Raw genomic sequence first — 14,291 nt, forward strand, 5'->3', positions numbered from 1 at the left:
TCAGCGGAAAGGTACTAAATAGTAAGAAACCAGTAAGTCTGAAATGATGAATTATTTGTTGCATAATATTGAATATATTTACAGCAAGACAAACTTAAGCTTCTCATTGTTGGGTTTCTGTATTCTGTAATATTAAAAGAGAATTTATTTTACCTCTGTATTTGGCACTGGTGAGAATACTGCTGGAATAGTGTGTCTAGTTCTGTTGTCCACAATTCAAGAAGGATGTTGATAAACTGGAGAGGGTTCAGAGAAGAAGCACAAGAATGATTAAAAGATTAGAAAACATGCCTTATAGCAGTAGACACAAGGAGCTCTATTTATTTAGCTTAATCAAAGACGATTAAACGGTGACCTCATTACAATCCGTAGAGCCTACAAGGGGAACAAATATTTGATAATGGGCTCTTCCAGTCTTTTAGAGAAAGGTATAATATGATCCAATGGCTGGAAGCTGAAGCTAGACAAACTCAGACTGGAAATAAAGCATAATTTTTTTAACAGTGAGGCTCATTAACCATTGAAATAATTTACCAAGGTTTGTGGCAGATTCTCCATCACTGGCAATTTTTTCATCAAGATTAGAAGTTTTTCTAAAAGACATGTATCAGAGGGGTAGCCGTGTTAGTCTGGATCTGTACAAGCAGCAAAGAATCCTGTGACACCTTATAGACTAACAGATGTTTTGGAGCATGAGCTTTCGTGGGTGAATACCCACTTCATCAGATGCATGTAGTGGAAATTTCCAGGGGCAGGTATATATATGCAAGCAAGCGAGAGATAATGAGGTTAGTTCAATCAGAGAGGATGAGGCCCTGTTCTAGCAGTTGAGATGTGAAAACCAAGGGAGGAGAAACTGGTTCTGTAGTTGGCAAGCCATTCACAGTCTTTGTTTAATCCTGAGCTGATGGTGTCAAATTTGCAGATGAACTGAAGCTCAGCCATTTCTCTTTGAAGTCTGGTCCTGAAGTTTTTTTGCTGCAATATGGCCACCTTAAGGTCTGCTATAGTGTGGCCAGGGAGGCTGAAGTGTTCTCCTACAGGTTTTTGTATATTGCCATTCCTAATACCTAATTTGTGTCCATTTATCCTTTTCCATAGAGACTGTCCAGTTTGGCCGATGTACATAGCAGATGGGCATTGCTGGCATATGATGGCGTATATTACATTGGTGGACGTGCAGGTGAATGAACTTGTAATGGTGTGGCTGATCTGGTTAGGTCCTGTGATGGTGTCGCTGGTGTAACAAACCTCGATGCCAACTCTGCCCACTTATCTACACCAGCGACACCATCACAGGACCTCACCAGATCAGCCACACCATCACCGATTCATTCACCTGCATGTCCACCAATGTAATATATGCCATCATATGCCAGCAATGCCCCTCTGCTATGTACATCGGCCAAACTGGACAGTCTCTATGGAAAAGGATAAATGGACACAAATTAGGTATTAGGAATGGCAATATACAAAAACCTGTAGGAGAACACTTCAACCTCCCTGGCCACACTATAGCAGACCTTAAGGTGGCCATCCTGCAGCAAAAAAACTTCAGGACCAGACTTCAAAGAGAAACGGCTGAGCTTCAGTTCATCTGCAAATTTGACACCATCAGCTCAGGATTAAACAAAGACTGTGAATGGCTTGCCAACTACAGAACCAGTTTCTCCTCCCTTGGTTTTCACATCTCAACTGCTAGAACAGGGCCTCATCCTCCCTGATTGAACTAACCTCATTATCTCTAGCTTGCTTGCATATATATACCTGCCCCTGGAAACTTCCACTACATGCATCTGATGAAGTGGGTATTCACCCACAAAAGCTCATGCTCCAAACGTCTGTTAGTCTATAAGGTGCCACAGGATTCTTTACTGCAAAAACAGCAAAGAGTCCTGAGGCACCTTATAGACTAACAGACGTATTGGAGCATGAGCTTTCGTGGGTGAATATCCACTTCGTCAGATGCATCCGACGAAGTGGGTATTCACCCACGAAAGTTCATGCTCCAATACGTCTGTTAGTCTATAAGGTGCCACAGGACTCTTTTTGCTGCTTCAAAAAGACATGTTCTATTAATTATTTTAGGGAAGTTCTATGGCCTGTGTTAAACAGAAATCAGATTAGATGATCACAATAGTCCGTTCTGGCCTTGGAAAGTATAAATCTATGAAAATATGTTCTCCTTTTTTTAAAGCACTTAATTAGCCCCAGCCCAGTCAGCTCCAATCAAGCAGGGTAAACAGATTGGGGCTGACGGAAAAGGCCTGATGCTGGCCTGAGGATTGGCAACATCTGCTGGCCTGACAAGCCAAGGGCTATAAAGGCTGGGAGGGAGCCAGAAGGCAGGAGGGCAGCCAGGGAGGGAACTGGAGGGCTCCTAGCAGAAGTCTGGCTCTGCCAGCAAAGGAAGAGAGTAATCCTGTAAAACTTGTACATAGATGTACACTGGTGGTGGGATGAAGTTAAGTACATAAAGACATGGGTGTTGCACAACCCTGAAGCCTCTCTGAGCCTGACTGGGGGCAGTAAGTGGGCCCGGACCCTGTTACAGAGCCGTACACCAAGAGTTCATGAATTCTTATTATATACAATAGATTTAAAATATTGTAGAAAAATACAAAAATAAATATGCTCTCTGAGAATCTTTGAATTAAATATTGTTGGACACTTGTAAATTAAATATAATGAAACTCAGGAATTTTTTCCCCTGGGGTTTTAAAAGGGCAAGATTGTGCATATCCCCAGTATGGGTTCAGAGAGTGGAGGGCAAATGTGCAAGGAAGCTCCTCTCTCCATCCTAGCAACTCCTCCACAAGGGCCAGACACAAAAGCAGACACTGCACTTGGAGTAAAAGGGGTTGAAGATACTAGCAACCCTTTCAGTGCAAATCACCCAAAGGGGGATGGGAAGGAAGCAAGGCAATAGTCCCACCATCTAGCACAGGCTGGCACTCTATGGCGCTGTCAGAGCTACCATATGTCAGCCAAGGAAATCTGGGAGGCACTATGCCTCCTGAGGCACAATCCCTGAGAGGCCTGGTCTACACCTAAAACTGAGGTCAACCTAGCTACATTACTCAAGGATGTGAAAAGTTAATTCAGACGACCTAAGCCGCAATGTACATACCTTCAGGTTGACAGAAGAACTCTGCCCCATCCCAAAGGCAGACCAGTGTGTCATACATACACAATGGTCCTTACTGAGATAAAAGTATGTTCAATCAGCCTGGTTTACATATCAAATTAAAACAGGACAATCCTGTCAGTTCCAATGTATTTTAAAAGATATATTCAAAACCTAAATATTGGACTACCTGGACAATGGTTTTACACTGAAGACTTTACATAACCTTAAGAATTACAGCCTTATAAAAACAGGAGAAAAAAAGAGCAAGTGTGTAACTTTCTAATGCGACAAGAAGAGTAAAACAACATGCACTTTTTATAAGAAATCATATGCAAACTCTGTCTAATAAGAATCACTGTGAGTCATGTCTCCTTTGGTTTCATTTCTCATATGATATGAACTATTAGATGGGGAAAACATATGTACCTGTATCCCTAGGGTCAAGTCCTTCAATATAACACAAGGAGAATGGTCAGGTCAATTTTTAGGACTACTAGCTTTGACTGTGTATCTTTACGGATTGCTGCCCAGACTCTCCTGTCCACTGAATCTGCTCAGTGCTGGGGAAGTGGACTGTCAAACAGCAAATTACACCTTCTTGGTTCTTATAGTGCATCTGCACCAGCTCTGCCCCTTCAGCATATATTAACACAGCTTAGGGATTGCTCTACTTTACGCCAACTGGCTATGGACTTGAGAAAACAATAAGCCAATTGTGAACTGGCATAATGATGATGTGCTCTATCCCACCCATTTGCATCCCTATGTCAGTGTGTGTTGGGGGTAGTTAGCATAGGAATTAAATACTCCATTTTACATCACCTGGGGGCTCCTGAGCTACACCAGAAAAATTCTGAGTTGACCAGTTAGAACCAGATTCCTGAACAGTGCAGTGGATGAAACAGAAGAAAAGAATCTGGGCCTGTATTTCTAGGTTTAAAAATAAGCAAGTTTAAGCACTTTAGCTTATAAGGAAAAAGAACATTGTTCTATTTGCAGTTTCCACAGAAAGATCTGTTTGTTGCATAAATTAAAAAGAGTATGTAGTTTACCCTGAATATTTAATTTATTACTTATCATCAAATCCATTAAAATTATATATTCTTGGAAATGAACCAAGCATGTAAACTAGAAGGGTCACAGACTGAGGTTTTTCTACTATCTTTATGTTTTATCCTTTTTAATTCTCCCCCCGCTTTTTTTTTTTTTTTACAGTTTGTTGATGAAATTTGCACAAAGTTGTTTTTCCAGTATTGAAAGGTAAGTTAACTCTAATTATATCCTTCTATAGTTATATTTGGTTATGTATAGTCCAGCTAGGATTCGTAATCAGACCTAGGATATTTCATACTGTATTTTGTTGCAAAAAGAAAGCATCTTTACAGAGTCCTCTTTTTTACACGTTACTCAAAGACCACTGAATTATTATTTTTAATGTTAATATTCTCTTATTCCTGGACAAATTCATGTATCTGACGAAGCTGGTATTCACCCACGAAAGCTCATGCTCCAATACATCTGTTAGTCTATAAGGTGCCACAAGACTCTTTGCTGCTTTTAAGGTTAACATGACATCTGACAAGCAATAACAGTAGATTCAATTTTTAGAGACTAATGCTGGATATACAACTTACAGCTTTAAGTTATTCCAGAAAAGGAATGGCAGAAACAGTTGCCCAGAAAAGTTTACAGACTGTAAGCAGAAAATGGAAAATGTACTGCTGTGTTTTATTAAAGAAGTCATGTAATTGGGTATCTGACTTTAGTCATCCATATAAGCTTACAAACATAAAGAAAAAAGAAAAAAGAAAAATGATATATAACACAAGCCTCCAATCCTACAAAGGGATCCATGTAAGACGATTATTCTACTTGTGTGGATTCTCTAAAGGATGGGAGCCTTAAAAAGATACCCTTTGTCTATTTAATAAGGCAACCAGAGCACAAAGTACAACATACTTTATCACAAAGAAAACAAATTATCACATACTTTAAGGTATGCTGTATAATATGTAAAATGAGAAAAAATAATATGTCATCCTAGGCAAGAAGAGCTCAGCTCTAATGTAAGAAACAAAATAATATCTTATTTTCAAGAAAAGCATGTTTGGAAAAAAGTAACCCAAAAGTTTTGAGTTGCTAAATGCCTATCTGCCAACATCCGACATACATAAATATAGCTATATGAGGAGAAAAATGAGGATACACCTTTTAGCTCCAGGAAATATGCTGGACTAGAAGATTTTTTTGATGGAAGAACAGAAAAATGATAAATATTTACTATAAATAAATAAATAAAGGATTAACCCTATTAAGGCTCAATTTCAGGAAAGGACATAACATGCTGAACATACATGTTCAACTTTGACATCAATGAGACTTAAGCATGTGCTTAAAATTAAGCACATTCTTAAATGTTTTGTTGAATTACATCCTAAATAGAAAAGGTTAGCATGTAGGAGGAATATGGAAATGACATCAAACCACGAGGCTTTCTGTTGCTAAAGAATAGAGGTAGGAAACCTGCCACTGTAAGAGAGAAAATGAAAAAAGTTATATTGAAAAATCTGAAGAAAAATCTGAAGCGCACAGCTTGGAAAACTGCAAAAGAGCAGATAACAGATTTTTCAACACAAAAACAATATTTTTCAATATGAAAACATGTACAAATGTTCATTTTCCCCTTATGTGCATAAAAATACACAAATAAGAAATACAAAACAAGAATGTTTAGAGAGAAAGGGAATGCGCTAACTTCCCAATTTTTTTTAACCTTCTTTAAAATTGCCATTGCTGACATTTTATCAAACTTTGTTTTCAGGAATTTGTTTAAACTCCATATAATGTGCTAGACTCTAATCTAAGATTCCAAGAAAAGAGATTTTTGTAAAGGTAAACAACAATTAATATCACTTATAATAACATCCATAATACAGTAATCATTCCTTAATATATTTGATAACACAAATAACTTGAATTACTACTAACACATAGATGTGTGATACCTTGTTTTGGAAAAGGAAGATTTCCCAACGTTAATGGCATGTAGAAATAAAGTACTGGAAATCTTTTCCACAGAAAAAATTACAGAAAGCCTTACATCAGCATCAAATAGTTTTTAATGCATGATTACCATTTGTGGAATCTGAACAAAATAAATGTACAGATAATGATAAGAGGACGACCAAACACAAATTGGTCTTTTAAAGGGAACAGATGCTGGTTATTATTAAGAACTGTTAGTACTTGTATAGACAATTCATGTATGTTAATAATGACAACATTAAATATTTTTAATATATCATTTATTTAAAATCTATTGTGTGGCAACATGAACTCTAATATACATTCACAAGCCTGATAAATGATTTCAGCAAGTGGAGCTGAGATGTTTTATCTCTTGACTCCTTGGTGGTCAGAGCTAGAAAAACTTACCAGACACCTGATGGTCAGAAAACTAAACCTACGAGTCAAGAGGTAGATATGAAAGATAAGAGTGTTGGGACTCCACCCCTGAAATTTAGGGGCAATGTCCTGGTAAGAATGCCAGCTCCTCTGCCATCAGCTGCGAGGAAAACAAGGTACTGAGATTTCTACTGGAATGCTGTTCCTGGACTATGTTTGGAGACTCTTTATCTTTTATACTAGTAGCTTGTTAGTAGGCATCTTATAAGTGTGAAGGTCCAACCCCACGTAACTGCTGAAAAGGATAAAAAACATTCTATCTCCTCTCTCACCTTCTAGAACATTCTGGCTGCTACCAGGGTATTTAGGTCTCCACTACTCTATCCCTCCCCAAGTCATCTTGTTGCTGTGAAAGGTTGAGGGAAGAGATCCCCATTCCCAGCCTCCATTTTCAGGTCCTCTTTCCCTGTAAATAACTTCAGTGCCTGCTTCTGCTGCTGCTCACAATGTTCCAAGACAGCAGCAGCAAACTGACATTTCTGGAGTTTCACCATTGCCTACAGATTTCTGAATAGGAATGTGAAACTGATTAGACTTTCACTAATACTGCTACTGTTTGACAAATCTACAAGCAGAAGCAGAGGCTCTAAAACTGTCTGCAGACTCAGGAAGGTGACTTCACATTTAGTTCATGTTGGAAAGGTTATCTTTGTAACAATAAGGGCTATAAACTTAATTTATTTTTAAATGAAAAATTTGATTCTGCAGAAATTAGTGGTGTAGATGCCCTCACTTGCTCAGTAAGCCTGCCATTTGCGTAGGGCAAGCTGATTTTCCAAACTCTGTATATGACTATCTTTTATGCATCTAACACAGCACTGCCCAAAGTGGTGTGGAGTGGGTAACTTTGTGCATCCTGTTAGTAACAACTGTGTCTGCCACCTTAAGGAACACCCAATGGTACATCACATCAGTGTCCAACTGCAACATGTGACTATGGTGGCACTGTAAGGTAGTGCCTGCTACTAGTAACTAAGAGATAATTTATCCTTTCTGGTGATTGTACCATCTGTTTTTCTTTCTTTTACCAGTATTTCTACTTTTACTTTCTTCTGGTTCTCTTGATTTCTTCCTTTTTCTCTGGCTCCCTTTCTTCAACTCACTCTCACTTCCCCATTACTGCTCCTGTCACATACCTATTCCCTGCTTCTCCGTTCTTTGTGGGGGGAGAACTCGTGTTGCTTTCACATACACTTTCTTTAGACCTTCCCCCCCTTCTTTGCCATCATTCACAAATAATACAGAACCTTCTTGTACTAGGGCAGCCAACTCCTGATTGCCCCCTTGTGGCCAGCAGAGGCTCTGCCATGGCCTCCTTCTGGTTTCCCTCTTCATGGCCCCTTAAGATTTCTACACAGTCTTTCTCACGGGTAACACCTCCTTCCTATCTGGGGTTGGTTAAATAATAGAGACAGTTCAAAACAGTCCTCAAGGTCCTCAAAATAAAATCCATTACCACAACCCAAAAGTTCACACTTAGCTCAGACTCTTCTACCACACACGGAGTTCTTCTCCTTCCCCAGTCTGCTCCTCACAAAGCTGCCACTCCTGGCCCACTCTAGTGGAAGCTCAGCCTTCTGGATTTGGCTTTCTTCTCCTGTCAGCATTTCCCCAGTTCCTACGGAGAAAGCAGCACATATACTGCTCTCCTTCAGAGAGCTCCTCGGGATTGGCTGGGAAAGAGGGGACCCTGCTCCATCCTACACAACAGAGTTCCTGCTTCTGGGCCCTTAAAGGGACAGTGTCCTGGGTTTCTCACCCCCATCCAACTACTAATTCCCCAGAAGCACTTCCTCTCTTCCAGCTTCTGCTATTTCCTGAGACTTTGTTTATTCCAGTGTTTCTAGAATAGGGTTTTCTGGCCTTCCTCTAAGCTTAAAGGGCCAGTATACTCCATTACACTTCTGATTCCCATACTCTGTCACTTTCTATCCCTTCGCTGATTGAATGGGACTTCTTTCAAAACATTCTGCTGGCTGTCTGATAGCAGAAGGGAAATAAAGAATATCAGCATAGATGTACAATGTTACAATATCACCACAGCTGAATATGGAGAACACCCACAGAGAGTTTCTGCCCATTTAAACATAAAAGCAGGAGTCTTGGTAGTGATTGTACCCACAATTGCAGGGAGAGCACTTCCTCCGCAATCCAGGTAAAGGCATTTGTAATCACTCTATGTGAACGCAGTGGCATATGACATTATAAGTATTATTATTATTTAAGCACTAAGAGTGTGATGGACACAATAAAAGATACAATTCCTGCTCCAAGGACTTTACAGTTTAATCAGCATATCTGATGGAATTCAATCAGAATTCCAGATTAGTTTAGTTTACTTAAACTTTCACAAAGATACATAGTGCAAGTGCACATTTATTAACATCCATGTATGCAAACCATCAGAAAATAAGTATATTATAAATTTTGATACTGTAGCTACACAAATACTAGTGTAATCAGTTTTTACAGAATTTTCTCTAAATTTCAGAAAGATTGAGAGAGATAGTGTGTGTGTGTCTAGAAGGAGAAAAAGATTTAAAATTTATGAAAAGTGAAAAGAGAAACAAATTCACATTTCCATTTCTAGAAGCAATACTACTGTATCCCACATTTAGATGATCAAATTATCCAGAGACTAATGAGACCCCTGGTAGATATGCTGTATGTTTTCTAACCCTAAGCTAAATAAGGATTTCTTGGATACTTAACTCAAATTTCTCAATTCTCATTTTTACCCATAGTCCTTTTTTAATATTGACATATCAATAACTACTAGAAAATTCAACAATTTCAGTGTACTTAGAGTAAAATTTTCTGATCTTGTGACTCAATATCCACAAAATCTTAGTGCCATTGAGAAGGACATGTTTTGACAAAAGTAATATATAATTTACCTAAAGTACTGCCAAGAAAATATAATAAGAAAGGTATGTATAAATGTAATTAACCCCAAAGTCACACCTTTTTTTAGCACAATGTTAAAACTACTCCAAGCAAAATATTTTAATTTTTAGTACTCTTATTTCATACCCTTTGGCACATAAAAGAAAACAAATCTGGGGGGAAAAAACAGGACTTACATTATCTTGGTAAGCAGGCTCCGGAATGCACCCTGAGGCGTCAAACTAGGATCCCGACCATGCAACTGACTTCTCATGAGGAGAACCCATCCCCAGTGTGGAGTCTCATTGACTTCAATAGAGTCCCACCCACACAGAGTCAACTGCAGGATCTGGGCTTATGTAGAAATTACAATAATGAAAGCTCCTTCACACACCTGCAAAAATAGGTAGGGAGATAAAAATTAATTATTAATGTGCTCTTGTGTCTTCTCACAGCCTGATTAAGTGTAGTATTTATGATTTTTTTTCATTTGCATATCAGTTTTAGTATTTGTTTTTTATTTAATTCTCTTTTTTTTAAATGTGGGTTTGAAAAAAATCTTAAGGATATGTACATTAACTGATATAATATTCATTAACATTCAGGAAGCCTTCACTGTTATATGGTACAAATATATATTTTGACACATTTTAACACATTTTGTAATCATTAACGACCCTTGTTTCTTTGGATTATTGTGCAAATACCTATTTAGATTCTGAGCCTGGAAGCTGAACTATGCAGGCAGATCCCTGAGCCAGTCCGGAGTCCCAAAGAAGTCAATGGGCTGCATGCTGGCGCAGGGGACAGTATCAAGCAGCTTCCAAGATCAGGGCCTTAGAAAATATGTAATAAAAAATTGCCATGAAAATCAGTTTAGGACCAGCCACTTTTTAAAGTTAAATTTGTTGGCCTTTTAAACAAAAATTCTTATGAAAACAAAGTATTGTTGATTATTTGCTAAAATTAAGCTTTTAAATCAAAGATGTTTAAGATACAAGAAGTGCAAAAAGTCATTTTAAACAAATAAACATATCTCATTCCCTGTTCACACAGAACTTACATTCAGGGTTTTTTTTTAAAGAACACTTCTAGGTTGAGTCCATTCAGGGAAACATCAACAGTGATCATGTTCATATATATATAAACTACAAACTCTTTAAAAACAGGTTTGTAATGGACAAGGGACACTGTCAATAGCCATCATGAGTCTAGCCTTCAAATTTGACACTCCTAGAAACTTGCAGAGGGAAAGGTGTCTCCTCTTTTTACACATGCACACAGATACAGAAGTAACTAGTAATAGAGAACTAGTTCTCAAAAACAAAAGCTACAAGACTTAAGAAACCAGTTCATAAACTAGAAGTAAATATAAATACATTCATAATATAAACACAATTCTGTTGGAATCACAGATACCATACTATTTATCTGTTCGTCTGCTGGCTCTATTCTTGTGAGCAGACAAAAAAATTAAACTGACAAGAATCCTATGTTCTACAGAGATCAGAGTCCAAAGTTATCAAAGTTTTCTATCCCCTGCCATCTCTCCTGTGAGTGAGCAATGAAGCAGATAAAATGTGTGCCCACTTTCACAATCCCAACAAATCCAGAGTCCTGGGTTTAAGGCAGTTTGGCTCCTATAAATTTGAGACCAATCACTGTGATAGTGAGGAGTATTTTTTTAATTCAGTAACATGTCATATGCAGAGCCTTGAGCATTCTGTGATTCCATGGCTGAGGAATTCACCCCTTTCCACAGAACTGTGCTGCAGAATCTAAACTTCCATTTAAAAAAAACTATGGGTGAAATCTTGGCCTTATTTCTAATTGTTATGGTTGTAGAGACAGCTTCCAAAACATCAAATGAATGTAAACTGATGCAATGTTTCCTGCCTGAATCTGCAAAGAACCTGAAACAATAGCTCTGAGAGGTGTGATGTGCCCTATTCCTTGCAGTCAGGGCCCCTTGGATTCTATGATTCTGCACCCACAGACTTTGGCATTTTACCAAGATGGCATGGAATTTGGTCTATTTCTGGAGACAGCCACCCAAAATTTTGTGGTCCGTCTCATTGCCCTGCTGCTTTCAGTAACCTTTTGCTCTCCATCTTTCCCTAAAAAAAAGCCGATTAAGTGGATTATTGTGCATGCTTCCTACACTGTTCCATGGAGCTAGGCAGCAGAGTGTGTCTAAGAGCTGAAGTCCAGTTTGCAGTTCAGAGAGTGGAGAGAGCCAAAAGTATAGCTTGGTGAGCTTGTTAGAGTAGAGAACAGCACAGCAGCCAAGGCCTAGGGAGCCAGGTAAATGAGACACTGAAGCCAGCCACAAACCCTTTTTCTCTGACAGGGATGGAAAGAAGGTGGTTCTAAACCAGGCTGCTAAGAAAATATCATGGGAATCAATGCCTAGGATTGGAGCTGGGCCATCTGAAAACCCTAGCAAAAAAAATCCATTCTCAAAAATAATTGCAAAAAAATAATCATCAATTAATTTTACGTCAATTAGCGTTTTCAGTGATGAGCCACCCATGTGTGTTTGTAGTATGACAGGGGGATTAGAATGAAAGGTATTCCATACTTATGGAATACATTAATCCAGAGCCTTCAGGATTGTTTCCATAGAATTTGGTCCTTCTGTGCCGCAGAGTATACAGGGCCCTAATTATATGTCCCTTCATGAAGGTGCAAAATAAAAGAAGTGCAGTTCAGATTACCTTTTTTTGATATTCACCAAGACTGCAGTTAACAGGCAACAGGCCTATAGAATGCACTGCACTTCACCACTTTCTCTGTAACTTCCTGCTTCTCTTCCACTCCCACTTAGCCTCTCCCTAGACCTAAAAAAAGGTTCAGTGATACACATTCATTCAATGAAATATTTTCAATGTGCACTAACTTTTTAAGAAGACAATGGATATTAAACAACCACCAGAAATTCCTGTTACTGAATAGAACTAGCATTTAATTCTGTTACGTGAAATAACTTTTTATATCTTTTATGTCCTGCTTTGCCCTCTTACAAACTACACATGCATTGATTTTTTTTCCTCACTATTCTGCTGTAGCTGAACATTTTTGGCTTGTATTTCTTCAGCAGAAGAGGCAGAGTTGAAATCAAAAGGTTCTATGGCAGTTAGATTCAGGCAACCAGTGAAAAAGGCACTAACTGAAAAAAGTGTAGTGACAGCCACAAAGGGAAGAAAGGTAGGGGAGAGTCAGTGAGGAAAGGTTAATAGGAAGCTGAGTGAAAGAGGAAAGGTTAGTAGGAAACAGGGTGTGTGAGAAGTGTCAGAGAAGTGAAAGTGAGTTAAAGAGAGAAAAAGGGATGGAACAAAAAAAGAAACAAAGGCCTTAATTCAGCAAAGCATTTGAGGCAGAATTTTCAACAGCACTCAGTACTGACCTAACTCTGCTCCCATTGAAGTGAAAGAGAGAGGTCAATTCTGAGAGCTTTTGAAAATCCCACCCTTAAGCATGTGCTTAACTTTAAGCTCATAAATAATTCCACCCCTGTGCTTAAGTCCCACTGAAGCCAATGTCATTTGACCACAGGCTTAAGTGCTTTGCTGAAGCAGGATGTGATTACTTATGTGCTTAAAATTATGCACATATTTAAGAGTTTTGCTGAATCTGGTTTCATGAAAACCAGAGAAAAAGTTACTGAGAAATAAAAAACAAACTGTGAAATCCACATTAAAAAATAAATGAGTTCCTGGTTATTTCTTTATGCTCTGAGCATAAAGGTTGGATTACTGCCTGGTCTCTCTTTGGTTTAAATATAAAAATAAAAACTTCTTTTTAATACAATGAATATATTGTAACACAGCAATTACCTCTGGCGAAAGATAATTAATTCAGTGAGTGATACCATTAATACTAAAGTAATTATTGACACAGGGTTCCAGCCTTAACTGTTAAGGGGACTCACAGTCCTCTATGCCTACTTGCACTTGCACTTCCAAAACAGATTGTGTAATTAGCTGGGAGAGGGTTAATCTTTCCAATATTACTATCTCTATGGTAACAGGACCACAGAGATAGAAGGAGCTGTGGAAATCATGAAAGCAGCCAAGAAGGCGGTGCTCTCCATTACTCCTCACTTTATGATACTGCTACTATAGAGAAAGAGAAGACACAGAGATACCCTCTCATAAGTATACCCAAAATCATCTGGAACACTGTCAGTATGCCACAGATTACTTGTTATCTCTGTCCATCACCTGGAGCCTACCGACTACATTTTGCATACCACTGTTTAAAACTATTCTCTATCAACAAGACAAGGAAAAAAGAACATCTTTATGTAATCATTGAATTATACTCCAAAAAATCCTGAAATTTATCACACTGCTCCTTATTTTTCAGCCTCTGGTCATCATATTCACACCTTTCCTAATTAATTTAAAACTGTGGAGTAGTATCAAGGTTACTGCTGGAGGCATGTTGTTCTGGAGCAATGCAAACTAATGGATGAAATATTCTGAAACATATCCAGAGAACTGAAAAAATAGGCTTTATATTAATTTGCAAAATAAATAAATAAATAAATACTGTAAATAAATAATATTCTTAAAATAAATGCAAAAATACAAAAACCTTACATTTAAATCTCAATATTTTATAAAGAAGATTAATGAGGAGAGTGAAGGATTAACTCTCAAATTATATTCCTACTCTGCCCCTTTCTGATGATCTTGGGCAATTCACTTAATCTTTTTATGCTTTGTTTTACCCATCGGTAAAATAGGTATAATAAAGTAATACTTTGCACTTCACAGAGATATTGTGCGGCTCAATAAAAGTTCAT

General features: G+C 38.1%; 2 long non-coding RNA genes across 10 annotated transcripts in view; one reads left to right on the top strand and one right to left on the bottom strand.

Annotated features, from left to right (window-relative positions):
• LOC115652506 overlaps nt 1-14,291 on the top strand; it is a 91,535-nt gene that overhangs the window by 31,252 nt on the left and 45,992 nt on the right. For 2 of the 3 annotated variants that reach the window (XR_004000663.1, XR_004000666.1), the window contains exon 2: nt 4,346-4,390. This is a non-coding gene — a long non-coding RNA (uncharacterized LOC115652506). Of the gene's footprint in view, nt 1-4,345; nt 4,391-5,951; nt 6,023-6,549; nt 6,712-14,291 lie in introns of all 3 variants that reach the window. The other variant, XR_004000665.1, reaches the window with a different exon arrangement.
• Nucleotides 1-14,291, bottom strand: part of LOC115652514 — a 48,746-nt gene that overhangs the window by 27,768 nt on the left and 6,687 nt on the right. For 3 of the 7 annotated variants that reach the window (XR_004000670.1, XR_004000671.1, XR_004000667.1), the window contains exon 1: nt 9,679-12,954. This is a non-coding gene — a long non-coding RNA (uncharacterized LOC115652514). Of the gene's footprint in view, nt 1-9,678; nt 12,955-14,291 lie in introns of those variants that run through there. The other 4 variants (XR_004000673.1, XR_004000672.1, XR_004000674.1 and 1 more) reach the window with 4 other exon arrangements.

This window comes from Gopherus evgoodei, chromosome 1 (genome assembly GCF_007399415.2).
Source record: "Gopherus evgoodei ecotype Sinaloan lineage chromosome 1, rGopEvg1_v1.p, whole genome shotgun sequence".
NCBI lineage: Eukaryota > Metazoa > Chordata > Testudines > Testudinidae > Gopherus > Gopherus evgoodei.